The sequence below is a fragment of the Melanerpes formicivorus genome, unplaced genomic scaffold, assembly GCF_026170545.1.
Source record: "Melanerpes formicivorus ecotype bairdi unplaced genomic scaffold, bMelFor1.0.p_v2 SCAF_40, whole genome shotgun sequence".
Lineage (NCBI taxonomy): Eukaryota > Metazoa > Chordata > Aves > Piciformes > Picidae > Melanerpes > Melanerpes formicivorus.
The window spans coordinates 3,228,640-3,235,643 of record NW_027142392.1 but is presented as its reverse complement, the minus strand read 5'-3'; the positions used below and the strand labels follow the sequence as shown (position 1 = coordinate 3,235,643).

The 7,004-nt window shown below is 46.8% G+C and overlaps 1 long non-coding RNA gene across 1 annotated transcript; it reads right to left on the bottom strand.

The window, feature by feature from the left end:
• Nucleotides 1–2,073: 2,073 nt before the first annotated feature.
• On the bottom strand, nucleotides 2,074–6,410 carry LOC137451228 (uncharacterized). The gene is made up of 2 exons (XR_010989747.1): nucleotides 5,917–6,410; nucleotides 2,074–3,474 (listed from the first exon to the last, which is right to left on the bottom strand). It is a non-coding gene; the product is annotated as an uncharacterized lncRNA (long non-coding RNA).
• Between the last annotated feature and the right edge of the window lie 594 nt (nucleotides 6,411–7,004).

The window sequence follows — 7,004 nt, the reverse complement described above, 5'->3', positions numbered from 1 at the left end:
CACAGCTTTGAGCAGCTGCGCTGCAATGTCAGCATCGGCATCTCACAGCAGAAGAGCAGCCAAAGCTCCTGGCATATGCCACCATGAGATGTCCAGTCTTTTCTCCTGTCACTGTGTATTTAGTATTATGCACCTGAGTGGATCAGTTGTGGTGTTTTGAATGTGATGTTGCATTTGGGGGGGAGGGATAAATGCTCTTCATTTCTACACTGAATGTTGGGCATAAACATTTAAAGTTGACACAGTTTAAGCTTTGCCTTAAACATTAATTCCACCATGAATTTAAATGGTGGTTTCAGTTTCAAAGACATAGAAATGGAATCATTCCACTATCTCCTGGCATTAAAATTACTAGCAATATTCTGTATCGTTTCAATACCACCTAAATCCGTGATCTTCTCCAGTGGCTCATGTTCACATTATAAACAAGTTACTGAAGGCTCCATTCCTAGGACACATACTGAGAGACTTCCTGGAGTTTGTCAAAGGTCTGTTTCAGTTGGAACAAAACCAGAAAGAAAATTAGAAAAGATGTGTACTGAATGTGTTATCACTGAGTTGGATTCCCTGTGCTAGCATCCACACTGCAAACACCAGCACAGAGTCCAAAGGATCTCTTGTAGAGGGTAGTGATGCTAAAGGGTAGCTGGGCTTGCACAGACATGTCTGTCAACTTCCTGACAGCTCACTTGTAGCCTCTGTTTGAACTCTGTATTCAGACCTATTGTCAAGTTACTTCTGGGAGTGTTGATCTCCTGGAGGGTAAGGAGGCTCTACAGAGGACTCTGGACAGGTTGGCTTGATGGGCCAAGGCCATTGGTATGAGGTTCAGGGAACTGGCTGATGTAGTTGCCAAGCCACGCTCAGACAAGTCCCAAATCTGCACTTGGCCTACAACAACCCCCTGCAATGCTCCAGGCTTGGGACTGAGTGGCTGGAAAGCTGGTAATCAGAAAGGGACCTGGGAGTGCTGATGGACAGCTGGCTGAAGATGAGCCAGTGTGTGCTCAGGTGGTCAAGGAGACCAACAGCATCCTGGTCTGCATCAGGAACAGTGTGGCCAGCACGACCAAGGAAGTACTTGTCCCCCTGTACTCTGCACTGGTGAGGCCACACCGTGAGTACTGTGTTCAGTTTTGGGGCCCTCACTACAAGGAAGACCTTGAGGTGCTGGGGTGGCTCCAGAGAAGGACAATGAAGCTTGTGAAGGGTCTAGAGAATTGGCCTTGTGAGGAGCAGCTGCGGGAACAGGATTGTTTAGTCAGGAGGAGACTGAGGGGAGACCTTCTGACTCTCTACAGTTCCCTGAAAGGTTGGAGACAGGTGGGTGTTGGTATCTTTTCCTTAGCAGTTAAGTGCTAGTATGAGAGGAAATTTTGCCTCAAGTTGCACCAAGGGAAGGTTAGGTTGGGTATTACAAGAAACTCCATCATTGAAAGGGTTCTCAAGCCCTGGAACAGGCTCCCTAAGTAGATGGCTGAATCCCCATCCCTGGAGGCAGTTAAAAGAGGCAGAGATGTGATGCTGAGGGACATCGCTTAGCACCACTCACAGCAGAATTAATTAATGGTTGGACTTAATGATCTTAAAGGTCTTTTCCAACCAAAACAGTTCTATGATTCCATAGAGGTGACTGGACTGGTGGATGAACATAAAAGTTCAGTTTGCTAATGAATGATTAATCAGGCTTTTAGTTGTCAGTTCAACAATTGTTGATGGGTTCTCTGGTTTGGGAGCACTGTGGCATGCGGCAGAGGAGGGACAATCAGATAGGTTCTTTGGGACACATAAACCATCCCAGGCCTACCTGCAGGAGGCTGTTCCATCCTACAGGATGCTGTCTCTCCTCTAGGACTCTGGCAGGTCATAGTTCCTCAGCTCTCAAAGCACAGTGAGACAGCACGAGAGCCCTGGAGAAGTTAGGCAGGATGACAGATGAAGCATGTAGCGAAATTCTGGTGGAGGGAGAAGAGGTGAAATAGTTTGGGGGTCAGGAGGGATAAGGAATGGCAGTTCAGAGTTCACTGAGCTGGTAGGCAGGGCAGTTCTAGGAAGGGTTTAAAGAACACAGACTTTTGATTAGTAATCTGAGCTGCTAATGCTTTTTTACTCCTGCTGTGTTATCCAACGCAATGAGAAGCCAGTGTTGACAACTCCACAACAGATTGGTTAAAGATTTCTAGCACTTCTCAGGCAAGCCAGATTGGAGCTGCAGCAAGAATAACTCCTCTCACAATATTTCATACAAACAAAAGATAGAAATGACTGTTTGCTCCATTTCTTCCAGTCTGTCTGACTTGCAGTATGAATGGAGCTGAAGCTGAACTCATATTGCTCTTTCAGTGCTTCCCAGGGGACTTAAATTATGGATAAAGTTTTCTGAGGACAGTCAAGGAGTCCTAGGTACAGTCCTATTTGAGATCTTTACAGTCACAAACAGTTAAGAGTCAAACATAAGCCATAACCCACTCTCAGCCATCAACATTTTTTTTCTCTGAGACTCAGTCTTGGCACTCTTGGGGTGAACTGCTGAACAATCCTGGCCCACAGCCACGTCCTGGCATTGAGTCCGTTCTTGTGATACACAGAGTAATATGGTATCACTTAGCTGAACAGAGATATCTCATGATTGTACTACAGCATGACATGCCTCTAACGAAAGTGCAGGCTCTGCCTGTAATAACAGCTGTTTACATGTCAATGATTTCCAAGCTTATTAAAAGTTAATGTGCACATTCACACTCCCTTAGCGTATACAGCAGAAGTGCTTCAGATGCTTCTTTGCTTCTAACCTTAGCAATCAGTTCATATCTCTGAATAAAAAAATGGCTCTCTCTCTCTAAAGACATGAGACAATTTGAATGAGAAGTCTGCCTAAGCATATATCCCTCCAGAAGTTCTTTCAGCCCAGTCTGTGCAGGTGAATTACAGGGGCAGATTTGCGCTTCCTTCTGAGTAACTGTTGTCTAACTTCTTGCAGTAAATCCTCTGGGCACTTCTAGGCATTAGCCACAGAAAAACAACCAAAGCTTCCCTGGCACTGTCTTACCTAGCCCATACTGATCAATGGTGGAGCTTCCAAACATCAGTCCATCTCTCAGCTGTTTTCCTCTCATATTTAATATAACTATTTACTGATCTGTTTGGTATTTTGTTCCATTCAGCTGCTGCTACTTTATACTGTGACCGTGACTGCAGGCAAAGCTGGGGAAAGGCTTCCTTTTGCATCCAGATTCTTCCATGCGGCTTAGGGAGACACTACTCTGTAACCACCTCGCTTGCTGGTCCCAGAACTTCTTCCATCACTGCTACTGCCAGCAGCAACAAGCACTAGTCAGGGCTAACAAACACTGTTAGGGGTGTGATTTACTATGCCTCACAGGAGCAGGTGGAGACATTGCAGAGCCTTTTGCTGGACCACCCAGAATACAGTCCAGGCTGAGTTTGCCTTTATTCTTCTCCTTTCTGACGTGTCTGTAAGAAGAGAATAAATGTCTCATTTTTTTTCTTTAGTCTTTGAATGATTTTCCCCTTGCCCATGAGTGCCAGCTTTTTATCACTAGAGCTAAAATCAAGATCCCCTCTGTTCTTCCCTCCTCCCTGTTCCCTGCCTTTAAAAAAAGTCTAGCAGTAACAGGAGGCAAAGAAATCCTCAATTTTCTGTTCATTTAATCACCACTTGGTTTTTTTTAAGCACAACTTGCTCAAGTAGTCATTAATTTTTCACTTTTTAGTGTGCAACAAATGCATTATTGTGAGCTTTAGTATTCAAACCAGCGTGTGCAATACCCATGTGTGTGTTCCACTTCTCTTATAATCCCAGGCATTTGAGCCCCTGCCAACTTCTTTATTTGGGGACCTGCCTCCTCCACACCCCTTTGTAAACTTTGCATTTGTTTTGCTTTATGGTGATCATTGAAGTTCTCAGGCAGGCACCTTCAAGAACAAGGCAATGATTGACAATATTAGGCAGAAAATTGTCTACTAGCAGCTGCTCAAAAGGAGAGGTGGCAACCTTCTGACCCCTCCTCAGTAAGCACAGTCATCTCTTCTGTGACATGCTTCTGCCCCACTCATCAACTGAGCAGAGAGCATGAGGTCACTTCTGTCTGGCTGTTGTGCAGAGAAAAGCCACCCTTCAGACAATGGATTCTGCTTGAAGGAGGTTCCAGTGCCAGTCATGCATTGGAATGAAGCAGCAATGTTCATCAGCTATTTTGCATTATTCTGTTCCATTAAGTCTCTGAAATACTGACTAGTTCTGAATATGGAACTAGGATGGAAAGGAATTCCAGAGAGTCTGTCCCTGGACTGTGAGTGAATGAACACCAAACAGAACTGTGCAGCTTCAGTAAAATCCCTCCCCTAAGTCTTTGCTGTTGTTAGTAAGATTAACATCTTCCTACCTCATTAGTTCAGAGTGACTACGAAGTGTGTGTGTGGGGGGAACCAAAACCAAAAAAAACAACAGAGAAAACACTTTTGTAACAAAAGTAGTGCAGGACAACAACCCAAACCAACCAAACAAAAAAAAACCAAACCAAGCAGTCTACACTGAGGACAGAAAATCAGAAAGCACAGGCCTCTGGGATGCAAATGTTTGAGCACATAATAGCAAAATCACAAGATTTATATACATAGTGTTTGGGGTTATGAAACTAAAACCAAACCCAGACAAAACAAACAAACAAACCAACAAGACAAACAAAAACCCACCAAAACCCCACAACTATTTGGAGGAGTTTTGAAGTTGTTTGTGCTCATCGCTCAGGCAACCAGTGTGAATAACAACCCCTAAAATGACACTGGAAATAAAGGAAGGATAGAGAAAAGGAAAGATGACAATTAAAATACTATTTTAAGTACATCCATTCATTAATTTGTCTTAATTTAGGTGAAACTTCGAGAACTGGGGGACTGGCGTGTCAACTTCCTCTTTCTCAGTTACGTGTCGGGGAACTTGGCTTGTTTTTTCAGAGTCAAGGCTGAATTTGCAGAGGTAGCAATTACAAAGAAAATAACTAGCTGCTCCTTTCAAAACGAAGAAAGCCCATCAAGCACTCAGGAAAACATAAATATTGTAAGACCACATACAAGGGTACTTGCAGACTCAGTTTTACATGGAAATTCCACAGCAAACCTTGTGGAACCGAGAAAAAAAAGACGATCTATCTGCCACTCAGTGCTGGCAATACAAATATTTACTCCAATAAATGAAGCAATAGCTACAATTTCATCTTTAGCATCTTGCTACTCATCGTAAGAGAGTTTTACCTATATAAATTCTTAATGCTGGAGATGAATACTCAGCTATGATAAAGGGACTCTGGGGTTTTTTGGGGGTGTTTTTGTGGGTTTTTTGGGGTGGGGTGGTTTTGGGTTTGTTTTTTTTTTGGCTTGCACAGTAACTGCAGAGGCATTTTAAAGAAATACCATAAGCAGAATGAAACACCAGAGAGCCAGGATCACTCATGCCTCAAAGATTTCTTCATTAATCATCTGAAAGCCAGGTCACTATCATGAGATACACAAGCCATCTTCCCTGCTGTACATGTTCCTATTTTCCAGTCAGCATAAAAGGGTTTACACTATTGATCTATTATGGATCTAGTTTTGTGTCAGGGAAGTTCCCTGACAGATGTTTCACTGGAAGTGCTGCTTCCAGTCGTCTCCTTAGTTTTCAGAAATGAGGAGAGTTTTGATGGCTCATTTCTCCCTAACAAAAAAACACTGGAAAAGTCAACTCCATAGACTATTCAGCTTCTCTCCTCTGTCCCTTTTCGGGAACGAGCTGCCCTATTATCCATGGGGAAATCCGGCTGACCTCTTCCTGCCTCTCCCATCCAGCTCTCCTCCATAAACGCACTCCCCACCGGACGAACGAGCACACACACACACCAAGACACAGACACACACCTCGGAGAGCGGCACAGAAGAAGAGGACTCGTCTGGAAAGCAGACTTTCCCCCTCCAGGAACAGTCTCCTTACTGCCGGACCGAAGCGCTGCGGCAGGCAGGGCAGAGCTGACAGGCGCCGCTTCCGACGCGGCCCCCACCGCGCTCGCCCTGGGTGTTTGAGGGCCGGGCCAGCTCCCGCAGCCCTCGCTCCATGCTCCCGCCCGCGATCCTGTTCAGCTTTTGCCTCGGATTTCCCCTGCTGCCGGCAGAGCGCGGCCCGTAAACATGTGCGGCCCTGTCAGCGGGGTCCGCCATGGCCTCCCCCCCCCCCCGCCGCGCTCTGCGCCGCGGCCCAGCCGCCTCCGGCCGGGCGCTGCCTGCGCAGTACCGCGGCGGGGAACCGCGGGAGCAGCGCATGGGGGGGGTACGCGCAGGGGAAAGCGGCGGCTCCCCGCAGGCCGCGGCGGCGCGGAGGGCGGGTAGAGCCCTGCTGCTGGCAGCGGGACGGGCCGGCACCTCCCGGGCGGTCGGAGGAGGAGGGTTTAGGGCCGGGGCTCCTGGGTCGGGACGCGCCCGCCTTGGGCTGCCTCGGGGTGCTGTCCCGCCATCATGGGTGCCTGCGTATTTCCTTCGCCATGGCGGAGGGGGGGCACCTCCCCGCCTCCTCAGCCTCGCTCCCTTTACCTTGTCAGGTTCTGTTTCTGCGATGATCTGTTTTGTAGTTGGTTATAAATAAACATCCTAAAGCCCTCATTACTGAAACCGGCGAGTTGCGTAAGACTTTCAGCCTCCTTGACAAGAAATAACCAAGTAAAATACAAAAATCTTTGTCATCTTCCTCTGTGATAAAAGTTTGCAAATTTGGTCTAAGTAAAGAACGATCAGCAAACGGATGAACTGCTCCAGATGCGGCTCGGTCGCACCTAGTGATGCAATCGATTAACTGGGCGCTCCAATTAGTCTGGGACCAAGGCGCAGGGCAGCATCACTTGTTTTACAGGCACAGCACTAATGTAAGCATGCGATATTAAACACGCTGTGGGGTTGGGGTAGCGGGCACTTTGTACAAAAGAACGCGGCCGAGCTCACGGCTAATTGCTGTGGCA